This window comes from Dromaius novaehollandiae, chromosome 1 (genome assembly GCF_036370855.1).
Source record: "Dromaius novaehollandiae isolate bDroNov1 chromosome 1, bDroNov1.hap1, whole genome shotgun sequence".
Lineage (NCBI taxonomy): Eukaryota > Metazoa > Chordata > Aves > Casuariiformes > Dromaiidae > Dromaius > Dromaius novaehollandiae.
The window spans coordinates 66406544-66422241 of NC_088098.1; the positions used below are offsets into that span (position 1 = coordinate 66406544).

A 15698-nucleotide genomic window follows, 5' to 3' on the forward strand; every position below is an offset into this window, starting at 1 on the left:
CAGCAATAATCCAAGCAGCCTCTTTCGCCAGGGTCCTGCCTGCAGGGTCCTGAAGGCTTTGCAATGCCAAAATGCAAATTTTGCAGAGTGACTGTATGCAGCAACCAGACCTGCCTCCCAGGGGATGATTTATAGTGTACTTTCTAGACCACAGACTTACTTCAGCTTTAGATTGTAAATTTTTTAGGAAAAATTGATAAACCTTAGAGAGACACAGTCTCGACAGAGATTTCCAGGTATTTCTAATATGATTCTTCTGAGGAGTGACTGCACGCCTAGGCCTTCAAGAATGCTCTAACAGCCCTGCACACACAATCACTTTGGTTCTTATCATAAGCAGTCCCACCCTTGTCTTGCATTATCAAGCTGAAGAGCTTAGCAATGAGCACTTGCAGGGCCCTCACTTACTGTAATACAGTGTCGATATTAAATTGTGCTTCGTTGCAGGGTTTAATTTTTGCATGTACAATTTTTTCTCTGCCTTATATCTGTAATCAGAAGGTGAGTGATTCAGTCCAACATGTTTCCTGTTGTGTGTGATGACATGAAGAGGGTCTCTTTCCACATCCTGATTGTCAGGGGCTGTTGGTCAAGGCAGAGGGGATGGCTAGAAGAGCAACCCTGGTGATGAGGGCAAGGTCTGCCATGATAGTTCCCTAATTTCCTACTATTGTAGGTTTAGGTATATTCTAACTATGTATTTACTATAGGCACTTACAGGTTGGTCCTAGTCACACCGTGCAATGAAGCATCTGCTAGAAATATAATTCAACATTATTAATAGCTCAGGTTTTCAAAAAAAATTGCCAGGAAAACTATGGAATCTATGCCATTTCACTGGTTTTGAACTTTTCAGTTTTGGAAATTAAAAGTTTCTGTAAGTGAAAATTAGCACATCTAGAAGGATGCAAGCTTTACTTTTCATGGCACCATTTCATCAAAATGAAATTGGTGTTTTCTGCAGAAATCTACTGGAAAAATGACCTACAACACAAAGAGTTTGGAATGCTTTGACAACAGAGCACCAAAACTTGTGTTAAATCTCTTTCAAAAAAGGTAATTGACTTCAGCCTTAGGTGGAACATAACTTCTGAGTCCCTGTTGCAGGGGACACTGATATTGCAGGAGTCAGTGGTTGTGCTAGAAGGAGAACCTTTGGCTACTTCTAGTGTTCAGTTTCTTGCTTGGATCATCATCATCTTTTAATCCTGTTCACTCCTTAGCCTGTATTCTTTAATATTTTACATTCTGAATATCTGGGAATATGATAGGATCAATACAGATTTGTTATTTCCTCCTAAATAAGCTCACCAACTTCATTTGGCTATTGATATACAGACTAGTAATTTCTGCAGTTAATGGAATGACAGAGGATAAAGCTTTTTATTCTCCCTTGTCTAGCAAATCCTGCTAACAAAGTTATATGTATGCTCTATATTTTAGATTTAATATTTAAAATCATCACAATAACATCACAGGAGACCTCTGGTATTAGAAAAAGATTCCAAAGGATTGTTAAAATAAAGAAAAAAAATGTGTAATTCCAAAAGCAAACACCGATTTTTTTACTGCCTCAGATAAAGTTGTGAAATTTAAAATGACAGTGGAATAATTGTGATTGTTTGGTGTAAATCTGCATAGCTTGGCCCTTATTTAATTTTTTTCATGTTATGAAGATTAGTTTACTGTCTGTGTACTGAATCCTTTTTGCATTATACATGTGACTAACTCCATTTGGCCCGATGACCAGGAAAAAAAAGACCCAGAAAGGCATTAAAATAGTTTAGCCCATTCAGTTGCAAAGTCATCTTACACATATTTTCCCCCTAACTGGTTTTGTGCATGTTATTGTCAAATATGAATCTGCGGAGTATCTCCTGGTCTGGAATCCTGTCCTCTTTGAGCAGTCAGCAGTTCTCTTTCAGCCTTGCTTCCTGGCTGCTGCATGTTCATGTTAGGGGCTATGAACAGCACTGTTTTCCTAAGGAATGATTTTTGTATTTCTTTTCATGCTTTCTTAACTAGTTTATGGAGCTTATTTGTTTCTAGCATCAATCTGCATTTGTTCTTTCATTTTTTAAAGCTACCTGTATAATTTGCAAAGTTATCAATAGCACTATGTGATCAGTCTGCAGGTTTCTTTTGCTATTCTATGAGAAATCAGCAAATGAGAAAAAAAAAAGGCATTGCGATAAAAATGAATCTAAGCTTTATCCATCTTAATGAAAGACAGTGAAAAGCATTGGCCAGAATATGTATAGCTATCCTCACAGTAAATGAACCCGCTTTTATATATAGATACATAGCTATACATCTAGAAACTGAACTTGTTCAGCTGACTCCTCCAACTTGCTATGGATCATTGTCAAAGTTTTGAATCCCTTTTAATGTTGTTTTTCAGAACACGGATATTCTATATGTAACTTCTCTTGCGCTATTTGAAATGGAAATGGGCTGTGAAGCCTGCCAACTCATCTTTCATGTGCCTTTCCTACTGGTGTGTCTCTTTCTGCAGAATCAAGCTTTCACAGCAGAGCGTTTCTGTGTTCCCTTTTACATGTGGTGCTCGTTTAAAAAACAGAATGAAGTTTAGCTGTGGTGAAGTTATTTATTTGATTTTTTTTTAACTGGTGCAAAAAGTAAATATGTTTACTGTGTCCCTTTCCATTCAGTGTATTTCCTTTTTTAAGCTCCATTTGTGTTCAGCAAGACAGCCCCTTTCTCCAAGATTAACATTTCTTATGATTGTTCCTGACAGAGGATTTACTTTCAGAGGCCCTGCTAAGGATAACCAAAAAAGGGCATGTAGCAAGACAGTTTTGGCAGCTTGCATGAATTTTCGGAGCTTTTTAGGTCTTGGTTTTCTGATGAGTGGCTTCCTGAGCATGCCTAGGGAATGACAGGCATCTCTGCAGGCAGGCTGAACCCACCTTGGCTTGCGCGTAGTCATTGGCTGCCTATTAGAATAAATTGAGGACAATGCATACCGCTGCCTGCCAATTGTAAACATAAGGGATATGTATTCACTTAGCATTGACTTTTGGGAGGGGCCAAGGAAAGGCTGTAGTTTTATTGAATAGGGCTGTGTGTGAGGCTGCTGGTGTGCCTTTCTCACTGCGCTCCTGCCCAGGCAGCCGGTTATTCATTTCCTTCCTACTATTTGAAAACTTTGCAGCCGCAGAGGTAAGGGCTTGAGATGTGTGTTTGTCTGGGAGCGGTCTGATCTGCCTGCGTTTGCGTTACGGTTAGCGATTAAGCAGCATGCTAAATCTAACGAGACTGGAAATAGTCCGAGAGCGTCGGATGTTCTTTTCCCCTCTCATCTCCCTGTGGCCCCCCTGTGTGGATGTTCAGTGTGGACCAAGGGAGATGGGCTCCTGCGCTGGAGGCGGGGGGTGCGACTTGGGGCGCAGGGCAGCACCCAATGCCAGCCCAGGTCCCACTTCCCATGAGCTCCCTGAGTGAGCTTGCCAGCAGAGCTATAACTGCTATGTCCTTTCTTTAATTCTTCTTTAAAAAAAAAGGCAATAAAAAGGTTTTTGGTGTGGTGATAGCTGGTGAATTGCTTTTTTATTTTGCAACCTGAGACCTGGGCTTTCAGGGCAGTGGAACCGTAAAGGCAGTGTAACGGATACAGATATAGTAAAGCTCTGGTTAATGTAACCGAGCTGATAGCTGCTGCAGATGTCTGTCATGGCAGCCTTTCATAGAAGTTTTGTTGACAATAGATGGCATCCGTTTTTGTTTTCAGCCTTCAACTTGCACAGCAAAGTATTGCCAGAATGTTTCTTGTGAAGTTGTCTTTCCTGTTAAAAGGGGGGGGGGGGGGGGAAAGCACTTGGGTGGGACCAGAGCTCTTAAAAGTATCAGTCTGGGTGTATGTCAGGCTGCAGCTCCAGAAAGGAGCCAGCAGACTTTCATTTCGAGCTCCTTTGACATGCTTGGACAGTTTGAGAGCGTCGTGCGGGGCTGATTGCCGGTAGCGTGATACTCTGTGTAGCAGGGAACTTCTCAGAGGAAGGGCTGGGAGCATGAAGGGAGGGATGGAGTTAGCTGTAGATCTATGTCTGCATCAAGAGAAATAGGCAGAGACTGACCAGACCAATAAGCACTGACCCAACTGGCAGCTATGAGAGTGATTATTCTCGTATGTCCTATTTCATGTATTGTTTGGAAGAATAGGCAGGATAACTCTTCTAAAATGACTTTTTTTGTGGAGTATTTATTGCCAGTGTGCAGTTTTTTTCTGACGGTTTTGCCTATCAGAGAAGGTTTCTATTGCTAAAAGGCATATAGGAGAATAATTTGTTAAAATAATGCATTCCCTCCTTGGCAACAGCTCAAAGAAAATAAGGAGGCAGGGTGTTTCTTTTGTGAAAAATGTCTTTATTATAATTTGTCTGTTTTAGATACCATACTGAGAATGTCTGTGCTTGTATGATTTGGCATCAAGGAGGTCTGAGATCCTGCATCCATTTTTTCTCTCTCATTAAATGTAGCAGTAGGTTGCTGCATGAGCGTATGCATCTGCAAACAAGTTTCCTAACTTTTTCTCTTGCAATTGGGAGACAGTATGGGATCCTACAACTACATACACCAAAACCAATCAAATGGACTTAGGTCTTGACATAAATTACAATGGCATGATCCTTCAAGGAAGTAAACGGTCCATTTGCTTAATTAAGATTGCCTTAGAGGCAAAGTGGGACAGGGCTATTCTCAGTATATTTGAGGAAAGTACAGGTCTACCTTTCCTTGTGAGGCTCTCCGATGAGGCAGGTATCTTAGTCGATCAAACCTGCACATGTTAATGTAATGTCTAATGTTCTGGCCATCCTGACGGTGGGAGAGAAACACCGGACAGGTTGCCTGTGAACAGGAAACAGAGCTGACACCACTTGTGTTTCCTGGAAACTCCCCTTTGTTGCAGCCTGCAGTGACAAGGGATCAGTTCCACAGCCTTCATTCACGGGATTAGTCTTGGTGAAATCAATCCCGTCATTAACAAATGACGGATCTGATGTATGGAGCCAGAATACACTTCAGCATAGTCTGAATACACTTTGACAACAAGCAACATAAGCATGTATTAGGAGGATAAGTGAGTTTTTGTAAGTGCTATGTCATATGCCCACAGAAATATTCTGACATGGAGCAGCCTAAGGAAGGGATAACTTCCCTTGTAATTTTATTTCTTGCCCAGCTGTGATGCAGAGTGCAATAGTGATACTGAAAGCTAATTGATTTGAAAGGGAAAAGGGGGAGGAGGGCTCTTAGTCCCTTTGGCTGGCACTAGAGGGAAAATTAAAAGTGCACAAAGACAAGAGAGTTTCTAATTCCTCCAAGTCTTGTTCGCAGGGCCAGGCCACGTGTGGCATGGAGGCATGCTGGCCAGCAGCCATTCAGACCCATATGGGATTAGAGGCAGCACTACTAATTGCTTGATATGCCCCAGTTAGTACTGAGGACCCAAGGGAGAGCAAAGTGGCAGTAATAGTGTACAGAGGGAGCCTTGGTGCCTCCGGGACCCCACTGCAGGTGGGGAGAATAGAAAGATGGGGCAAGGCTCTTTTTGTTGGCTGGCCCCGGGATGGTAGCTTTTATTATATGGAGAGATGGACGGCAGGGAGACTCTGCCAAGAGCCTGGCTAGAAGCCCTCCAAGTTTCCTGTCCCTGCATACAGCTGGCGTGTCTCTGCCTCCTGGGGTTGTCGTTGCACAGCCTGGTGCAGGAGCGCAGCAGCAGGGTTGGAGAGCACCAGGCTTAGCCAGCTGGGCAAGCAGGGCAGGGCACTGTTTCTGCATGTTTGCTGGTGCTGGGAGTTGAAGGCTGCTGGGCAAACACCAGAACTTACCCCGACTGCTGCATGTTAGAGCATCTCCAGATTGTTGTGGCTGTGGTGCAGCTGGCTTTGAGTGGCTTGTACAGCTGGGAGGAAGCAGTGCAACTCCTCTTCTTCTGTGAACACTGGCACTGGTTCACCTTTTCTTACCTGACTGGATGTGAGTCTGTGCTCTGTCAGATATAAAACCTCCCTGCTACCATGGAGCCTTAAAATGCCCCTTGTCCTGGAGGGCTTTTGCTTCCCAAGTTCTGCCACTGCAGAAAAGTGAAAGCCTGCAGGACTTCCCTCCTGGAGGACAAATAGGGTTTGTATGCCCTAGGTCTGTTTAAAGTACACTGCTTTATTAGTAATTGCTTCCATAAAACCTATTCTGTTGGTTGCCTGAGTTGTAATTTGTATTAAAGATCAGTGGAGTTCCAGGCTCCATTAGCTCTCCATCTGCGGTGCTTGTCTGGACTCTCTTGGGTGTCAGAGAAAGCACCAAAAAAGGTAACAGCAGAATGTGCAATCCTGTGAACCTTTCATTGCCTTTGAGGAGAGCTTTATGTGTGGGGAGTTTGCAGGATTGGGCTCCAGGTGTATAAAGTCTGAGGCAGACAGGCCTGTGACTGCAAAGAGTGAGAGTCTATCTTCAAAACAGGTTTTCATTTTTCAAAAATTTTCTCTTAGTAACTACCCCCTGGCAGCTTGTAACAAGAAAGCTGCTTCCTTACTGGAGCTCCTACCTTCAGTAATGCTCATGTGCAAAGACAGGTTTGCTGGTTTAGTTTGTACCTCCTGGGTGGCTTAAAGCCTTTCCTTTTGCCCATGATCTGGTGAGAATGGATTTTAGGCATAACTGTACTTGAAACAAGTCACCCATCTATATGCTGTTACTTGCTCTTTGGGTGCTGGTGCTTTGCAAGAAGCTGTGGCTGTTGCATGCTTCCAAATGGTTTGTAAAGGATTTAGCTGAAGTTGAAATTTGACTCAAAGGCATTTGAAGATCAGATTAGATCTGGCCTTTCTGGATGAAACACTGAGGTCATATGAAAGTTGAACTATATAACAATTTCTTTTTGCCTTTCCTAAAGCTTTGCTGTAGTTCAACTAGCCAAAGCTCACTGGGGACACTCAGTATATTATAATTGGAAATCTCCCCTGAGTTTGTTCCTACTCTTCTTGAAATGGGATTTGATTAACCAGAAAGGTTAAGGCACGTAACACTGTCAATTAGCTGCTACCTGTAGTATGTTAGCTGTGTGGTTTGCATCCTGAGTAAGGAAGTGCTGCTTTTCATGTGCTTTTTCTTTGGAATTGTGTTTAGTGCTGATAAATGGCATGGGACTGGCAGCGCGGCTGCTGAACAGATATCAGAATAAGTGCAGGCCCTACCGCATCCTTCTCCCAGCACATCAATCGTTGGCTCTGAGGAATGCAACCTTCTGGACTTTTTCACTTGCAAACCTCCTGACTTCTGCTTTTGTCTTGCAGCAACGGCTGTCTAATGCAGCTGCAGTAGTCCCCAGCTGCAAGCCCCTGCTTCTTGCCGAGCTCCCCAGAGGTGAGGTGGGTAGGCTCTGAGCCGGGTATCCACCTCCTCTGCTTCTGGCCAGGCATCACCACTGCCAACAGCTGGCATCTTTCCCCCTTCCTGCCCCTCGAATCTGCTTTTTCCCTTCTGCCCATGAACCACAGGGAGACCTAATGATCAGAAAGTCCTGCCTACAGTTTTCATAGGACTTTGCGTTGAAGCCAGAAACTTCTGCTCCTGTGAACTACTCTGCTGATTTGCAGTGGGGGCAGTAGCAAATAATTGAGGAAGTAGAGGGAAGAGAGAAAGGAAAAAGAAAGCCATATCTTAAACTGCCGCAGTCATTTCTTCTTTGGATTTTTTTCCTGTGGTCATAAGTACCTGGGGATTCACTTATGTCTGCGTGTCTGTTTCTGTATCCTTAAATAAAGGATAATTTTTGCCATTTTGTATTTAGCCCATAGGGCTACTGAGGCTTAATTCATTAAAGCATTTATAATCCTGAAATTGCAAGTCTAAGCACTGGCTTAATCCGTATTTTTGATTGATTTCCTATCAAGAATATATCAGGTTTTTTGCTTGTTTACAAATTTATATGTTCCACTAGAATTTAACTGTTCTTCTAGGTTACAGGCATAGGAACCCAGAAGCCCAGTGAATAAATTGCAAAATGGAACAGACTCAGTATTGACAATGAGCGGAAATGTTTGACTGGACTTTCTTGGGTGACTGCAGATTTAACTGCACTGATTTAAAAATGCACTGGTACACGCAGGTAGGGTTTGCACTTTCTTCATCTGAGATGATCTTCTGTAAAGTTGTTAGGTATATACCAAAAATCAGGGTGCTCTGAGGAAGATGATAGCTTTTACTTGAACTTATGAAGTAATGTCGTAAGTCTGGAAGAGAAATGACTCTGACAAGCTGACAAGCTGTTGAACCTTATCTGCTTGTCCAGTTTTGTGTTGACACAAAAGCATTTAAAATCGGAACTCCTGAGGCCAGGACAGGCTGCAGCAGGGAAAATGGGAAAGATTTCAGGCAATGCAAACGTTGTTGCATGTTTCCACACCCTCTTGTGTATAGAATACAAATAACAAGCATTTCCGTTGAGACTTGCTGTGAAGGGTGTGAAGCAAAGTGGAACCCACCCGTTTGCACATTTTCTTGTTTATGTCCTTAAATGGGAAAAAAAAAATCTTTGGAATTTAGCTCGTAGAAGGTTTATAAATAGATTCGTGGAGATAAAGTTTTGTTGTAAACGCTCTGTTCTTGGATCCGTTCCGGAGAATAACCCTGTAGGCCCACAAATAGGAAGAAGCAGGGGGGTATTGGCAAATGCAGGAAAACAATTTCATTACAGATAGATGTGTATGTACACGCATTGTGTGCATGCTCACACACCCCTCCATCTGCACTGACCCTCACATATGTGGAGGTCTAAAGGACACGGAAATCACTGTGTGCACTTTTAAAAATTAGATAACTTGGGTTAGGGAGGATTCATGATTCATCAGATTGCTAAGGGAGACTGGACCTATGACAGCTCTTTAGCTAAAGGTTTGTTGGAATTTGTTGGAAGCTTTTGGTATACCCTTCTCCAAAGCAGCTGGTCCTGGCTTGGGGGAAGCTGCTGGGCTGGATGAGCCCTCGCTTTGTGTTTGAACGGCAGTGCCTGTGCTCCCTTAGAAGTCAAGGTTCAGCTCTGCAGCCTCGTACAAGGCAGACTGCAATCAGCTTCAAAGGGGATTTTGCCCATGTGAAGAAGTGGGTGATCAGGCCCTTGTTTGTTTCTTATTTGCAAGGCTTTGATGTTCCCCTTGTCTTTCTGGGACTGCCACAGGGCATGTTACTACCCTTTTCCCACTTCATTCTTTTCTTTGACAGCCAGCTCTCTAATGGTGAAATGGTCCTCCTCCCTTCCCCGATATTTTTTTCTTTTTTAAAGTTGCTGTGTTCACCCTGGTAAAATCTCTCTTTCACCCTAGAAGGCAGGACCTCTGTTAATTCCTCACCATTTCAGAGGACCTACCAGTGCTTGTTTGATAACCCACATCACCACCTCCTTATACAAGCAGCTGTACCACAATTTCTTTACCATCTTCTGGGATCAGTTGCAGATCTCTGCCTGCATCTTCTGTTCACCCTAAAATAATGAACCAATGACAACCTGCTTTCTCTCAGCAATTTCAAAAACCATTGAGCTAGGAGAGAGTTGTGGCCTCTTCCCGTCCTAGTTAAAGCTCACAGGTGTGGGAAAAAATTTTCCTAGGACTTGGCTGCAACATGTGGAAGTGGGAGTGAGCTGGGTGAGACCTGAGGGATGCCTTTGGTCAGCTCTCAGAGACCTGGATAGCTCAGCCCCGCCGTCACCAGGCGGAGGTGGGCATCCTTTGGGGTGCTGCACCCCCGGGTGCTAAGGATGGCAAGGAGAGAGCTGGCTGCAGTGTCTGGCTCCAGGAGCAGCTCAGCCCCATCCAGAGCGCCCCACCCCTGCTAGGAAAATGAGGGGTTTCACTCAGATGTCTGATAAGCCCCAGCTGTTGCTTTGCCACTTCAGACCTGGATTATAAAGACTGAAGTGTAGCATTTTAATTGCTGTAAATAGGAATAAGAGTGTTTAGGCAATCCAGATGATACCAAGCCAAGCATTTCTGTGGCTAACATGCATTACACTAACAAAAGCAGCCCAGCTGAGAATTTCCTTCCCACTGTGCTCAGTAACTTAAAACGTTGATTGTCTGCATTTTGCTGTCACTACTGGTGAAAATGGGGGAGAAGTTTTAACCTGGACACCAGTTGACTTGAATCTGATTTTGCTTTTTGCAGCTGTATAGTGATGTAAACTGTGTTGTTAGTTTAAAAAATATATATATTGTGTCTGATCTCAGTTATCTTGGTGTAAGTCTGCTTGATTTCCTTGAACTACTCAGAATTCATAGTGGGCTGTTTGGTGTCAGAAGCTGGCCCTTTTTGTTTTCCTTTCTATACATCCCCTAAAGGATGAGAGCAGCAGGAAATTGGGTCAAAATACCAATAACGAGTGTTCATCGGGAAATGATATTTCATACAAGAGAGGGCACTGCAAAACCAGGAAGCCGGTAAAATTCCATTGCTCATTTGTTCCCTGGTGATTAAAAGGCCCTGCCATATATGGGAAAGGTCTGTGCTTCATTCACTGCAACCACAATAGTAAATGGCTTATTCGCTGGACACAGTATGCAAGCAAGGAGCAACGGTTTTTGACAACGAAAAGGAAAAGCAGCAACTTTTGCTTGCAGTTTGTTTGGAGGTTTCTCCACTGTGTGTTATTAAAAGCTCAGTGACTACTTTTTGTTCCTGTATTTAGATCCGTGTAAACTGCAGTCATTTTGTTTTGCTCTTTAACCCTCTTCCCCCCATAAATCCAGACACATCAGCCTATTTCCTCTCCTTCCTCCTATGCAACCCAAACAAGAAAAAGACATTTCCTCTACCAGTATAAATAAATGTAGTTCCTCTTTCTTCAGTGTATCTATTACGGATTTATATGAGCTAAAGGCTGGGATTAGCGGATGAAATCTTATTCTCACCCCTGGGTATAGAAAACACTAACTTCAACAAAAGCAATGAAAAATGCTAGTTTTACAGAGGCAGCGATGGGCCACAGGAGTGAAGGAAGCTTCCTTGCTTGGGTTATGTATCAATAGGGATGAGTTTTGGGGCAGGAAAGGATCAGCATGCACGTATTCCCCTTGCTGAGAAGTGTCTGCCTTACGCTTCAGAGGAGGGCTGCAGAATGGCTCCCCAGTGCCTGCACCCTTCGGAGATCTTCCTGCTGCCACGTCGGGTTCTGCAGTGAAACCCTACGCAGACACCATTAGGATGCTAAGTCATTGGAGCATAGTTGTGTTTACATTCTTGCTTTTCAGTTTATTTTGTTTAGGGATCAGTGCTCTCTCAGCCATCGAGATTGTGAGGATAAAATAGTCAGACTAGTTGCATTTTTATTTCATGAGGAGAAAGAGAGTTAAGTGATTCCAGCACTGGAGCTACATTGGGTTTTCTCCGAGCTGCAGACTTCCCCCAAGTTTTTATTGTATGTGTTATATTAAGTGAGTACCTTAGAAATAGTACATTTTTGTCACATGGGGAGATTTAGAGCTCACAGACAGGATCCTTACCCCTCTGACATTTTGACGTGAAGCCTCAGATCTTTATGGCCAGATGGGCTGATTGATCATTCTGATCCCCCAGATCACGGGCATCATTGGACATTGTCCAATTACTCGTGTTTTGAGGCCAACAGTGAAACATCTTAAGCTGGCATGGTTGAAATGGGCATCTGCCCTTCAACCATTATATCTGGCCACAGGACAAACAGCTGGATTTGAGGCCTGTCCTTTGCTCGTCCGGAATGTTGCCGTGCCTCCCCTGGAAGGAGCGCAGCCTGTCAGAAGGTGGCTCAGCTTGTTTGAACACATCTATGCCTCTGCAATTTCCAGAAAGGGTAACTGGCAACGTGAATTTTTGTCCATGTCAAGAAAGCAGAGTTTGTTACATGTGACTAGCCATGGGGTGGTACCCTAGCAGTCTAGGCTGGCTATTGACTGGCAGCCTGCAAGTGCTTTGGCATCTCATTACCAGCCTTTTGACACATGGCACTGCTACTGTTTCTAGTTTTATGGAAAATAGACCTTTGATAGCCATTTGCAGTAGTTAAAGTTTCTGATACCTCTCTTCAATGAGAAGAGGGTTGTTTTGTTGTTCTTTGTTTTTTTTAATGTGAAACTGGCTATCTCGAAGGCTCAGGTTCTCTTAAGTCAGGGAGAGAGAGGGTGTAAAGCAGAGCCTGCTTTGAGATGGTGTTGCTTTTCATCTCTGGACTGCAGTACTGCTAAGAAGGCACCATTTGATCATTATTGTGAAGCTATGCTTTCTAAGACTGCTGCCTGCTGAAGCCCTACAGGAACTCTAATTCGGCCAAAAAAAGCACTGTCAGGTTGTGAAAACTGAAAACAGCCCGATAATGTGGTAGTAACACATGAATGCTTCTGTTTTCTGGCTGTTGAAAGGTTTGGGGAGCCAATTCAGAGACCAAAATAACTAGATATCTAGTCTCCTTCGAATTTCTCCATTTAGGAGCTGGATTGTGAGAAACTTTGCATTATGTCAGCTTCTTGAATGGTTTCCGGAACCTCTGGAAAAAGCCTCTGAATAACAAGCAAATTGAGTGCAATAAGTATTAATGTATGGTTGAATGAACTGTTTATTTCTTCTATATCTACCATATCTATCTATCTTCAGTCTTCCTGAGCCCAAATGTAGGATGTGAGACTGTTTTGTTTTTCTTTCTCTTTCTCTTTTTTTTAAAAGGCAGTGTAAATGATGCATGATTTGAAGTGACTTTCTACCCCCTTTCCCCCCATCCCCCTTTTAAGTGATTTGTGGCCGAGTTTGGTGTTTGTACAGTCTTGTATTGGCGATGTGTAGAGAAGCTTTACAGAGGTTCTTCAACTCTGTGTTCTGCCCTGACTGCTGACTTGGAGTTCTCCTTCCCTTTGTTTGTTGGTGTCTTTTAGTAAATGCTGTCAAAGTTGTCATTTTAAAAGGTAAGTTTTTTGATCTGCACTGATGTTTTTTAGCACAACACCCTTTCTTGTGGTGTTGCTCGTTGCCTTGAAGCTTTCAGTCCACTGTCTAGCAAAGGACTTCCATGTTCAGTAAAGATGTTTATTGCTTCACCTATCAAACCAAAAAGTTAGCCTGACGTTCTTGGGCCATCTGCTCTAAGCAACTGTCTAAGCATCTGCTGTAAGGTCTTCCACAATGAGCAGTAATTCTTTTTTTCTATTCACTACCATCTGTAATAGATGTGAACTCATTTCTTGGAGTCTATACGTAGCTAACTTAATGTTAACAAGAAGAGAGAGAAATAACTGTGTTTGCCTTTTGTATCAGAATATTTGATAAAGATCAGTTCATGTTAGTGAAAAACAAAAGGAATTTGCTATATGTGTAAGAAATATATTTCTTTATAATGAACAGATTGAACTGGTGACAGACTGAATCTGACTTATATGACAAAATACAGTTATACACTCCTGAAAGCCTGGAGACTGGTGTGATGAACTGGAAAAAACATTATAATTGAAGTACGTTATTTCTCTCTCTCTTGTGAGCCTTCAAGTCAATGGAAAGGCACTTACAGAAAGACTGTTGGCATTAGCAGGCATGGAACTGATTTCATCGGTCTCGGTTCAGTACTTGCAGGTCACTGAGGTTGAGTTTAAATCTGTATGTTCAAGGTTTTTCCTTGATATAGAATTAAATACCAGAGGCTATAGGCATTAAAAAAAAAAAAAAAAAAAACTGGGAAAGACATATTAGGTCATCTTGTCCCTTTTCTCTCAGCAGTGCAGGATGACTCCCTCGAGTATATTCACACGTGTTTTGTCCATAAACACCTCTGTTTATTAACAAAATACAATAGCTGTAGTTTTTCAGTGAGGATTGGGATAGTTTGCTATACTTTCTAGTTTTTAGCAGGGGGAAATAGCTATCATTCTAAAATGTATTTCTTGGCCTTTGGATATTGCTTATGTGAATTCAAGCAAAAAACCCTAATGAATGGAAACTTGTAGAAGAGTTAACGGCAGCTGGTTTTATTATGGACCATGGCTCTGACATGATCTCACGCTAGTTTAATATAAGTGTTACCTCACTGACTTCAATGGAACGGCTTTTCATTTGCAAGGGAGTAAATGAGGCCAGAATCAGTCAGAGACCAAGTGAGACTTTCTGGGAGAGAGGTTTAGTTTGGGGAATGTACTTTACATCCATATAAAATATATGGGCATACTTGCATCATCACAGTAAATGTGTCAGGCCACCTGGGAGAAAGGGCAAATTCTGCTTGGAATAGCACCAGTGTAAATCCAGAATGAGACTAAGATAATTTGCCAGGGAGGGCTGAAGAAGTACCTCATTATTCAGAGTGCTATGCCTAGTCGCCTTCATACTGGAATTCTGACGTTTCCTTGGTGAAATGGTTAGGAAATATGGCAGAATACGTGTGTTCTGCAGGGAACTTTAGTTTTTTGGCTTCTTAATTTCAACCGTATCAAATTAAAAGAGCAGCTGTGCCGACTATTATGGATCCAGCTCAGACAAAAGCACCACATGTGCAGTCATTCTGCCTTGAAACTATCAAAGCAAACAGTGAAATAAGAACCAGTTACTTTTTTTTGTCAAACCTCCCTTCAGAATTGTGCATCCTACTTATAGTTCAGTCTTCAACTAGCTGAATCTTGCAAAGTTCTTGGAAGGCTGCTGTGATCTACTGAAAGCACAGTTTTGGCTCCCAAAAGGAATAAGAAACTTTAAACTTCTTGAAGAACTTCTTGAAGTCCAGCAGATATGTTACTTTAAAGCAGGATTCTCAGGTACTATAGTAAGTCTGCAACTGTGAAATAATCTTTGCTTTTGCTCTGTGTATGAGGAAAGAGCTGAAAAAGTGACACGTATCGATTAAGAGTCAAGACAGGCTGGGACAGAGGTTTTATCTTCTCAGTTAACTGGTCTTGTTATTTGCTGCTTGTGTTTTGGTTCATTGGTATCTCCTCCCCACCCCCAAATAAAGGAGTCTGGGAAACATGCACATTTGGAACCAAAGTCTACAGTGTCTTCAGTGAGAGCTTTGAGAAGCTGTGTTTTGTTCTCCACCAATAAATGATGATGATGAAGTTTCATCATCAGGTCAGAATTGAGGGGAGAAAGCAAAAAAAAAAAAAAAAAAAAAAAAAAAGGAAATGTTTTAAATTGTCCAATCTGCTTCTGGAAAGGGGTGCTCTTATGGAGAAAGCTAAAGTCAGTCCTGTCTATTATAGAGTTCTTACTGTTCACTATCTGGGCCAAAGCTAACTGTATAGGCCATAGGAAACGTGCAGCAAAAGCTAGCATCCCCGTGGTTCATACAAGTGCTAATTATTCCCAGTGGTGATGCAGAAATGTGTCCTTACAGAACTGGACTGAAGTTACCAACTTGTTTCACGTAGGGTGGTATTCTGTCATCGAACAGAAATGACTTCTGTTAGCTGTAGTGCTCTGCCAGATTCACGGTGGTAGGCCTGAAGCAAAGGCCCTGTAGCTCAGAGCATTTGTACTGAGACATTTGATCCTTTCTGGACCTTCCTTTTGAGCAAATCAAGTACTGATGAGAGAGAAATGTCCTTATAGGAGAGTCTCATTTGAATACAGCACATGCAAATCCTTTGCCTGATTGCTTTTAGTGAGCTTCTGTCCTGACAAACAATATCCCTGCTATATCCATACTGTCTTTAGCTGAAGAGAGCTTACCT

The 15698-nt window shown here is 42.5% G+C and overlaps 1 protein-coding gene across 7 annotated transcripts in view; it reads left to right on the top strand.

Annotated features, from left to right (window-relative positions):
* The first annotated feature begins 2902 nt into the window (after positions 1 to 2902).
* CALD1 (caldesmon 1) overlaps positions 2903 to 15698 on the top strand; it is a 194967-nt gene continuing 182171 nt past the window's right edge. For 5 of the 7 annotated variants that reach the window (XM_064515456.1, XM_064515464.1, XM_064515450.1 and 2 more), the window contains exon 1: positions 2903 to 3183. The gene's annotated coding sequence lies outside the window, so the exon portion shown is untranslated. The remainder of the gene's footprint in view (positions 3184 to 15698) is intronic. The other 2 variants (XM_064515498.1, XM_064515506.1) reach the window with 2 other exon arrangements.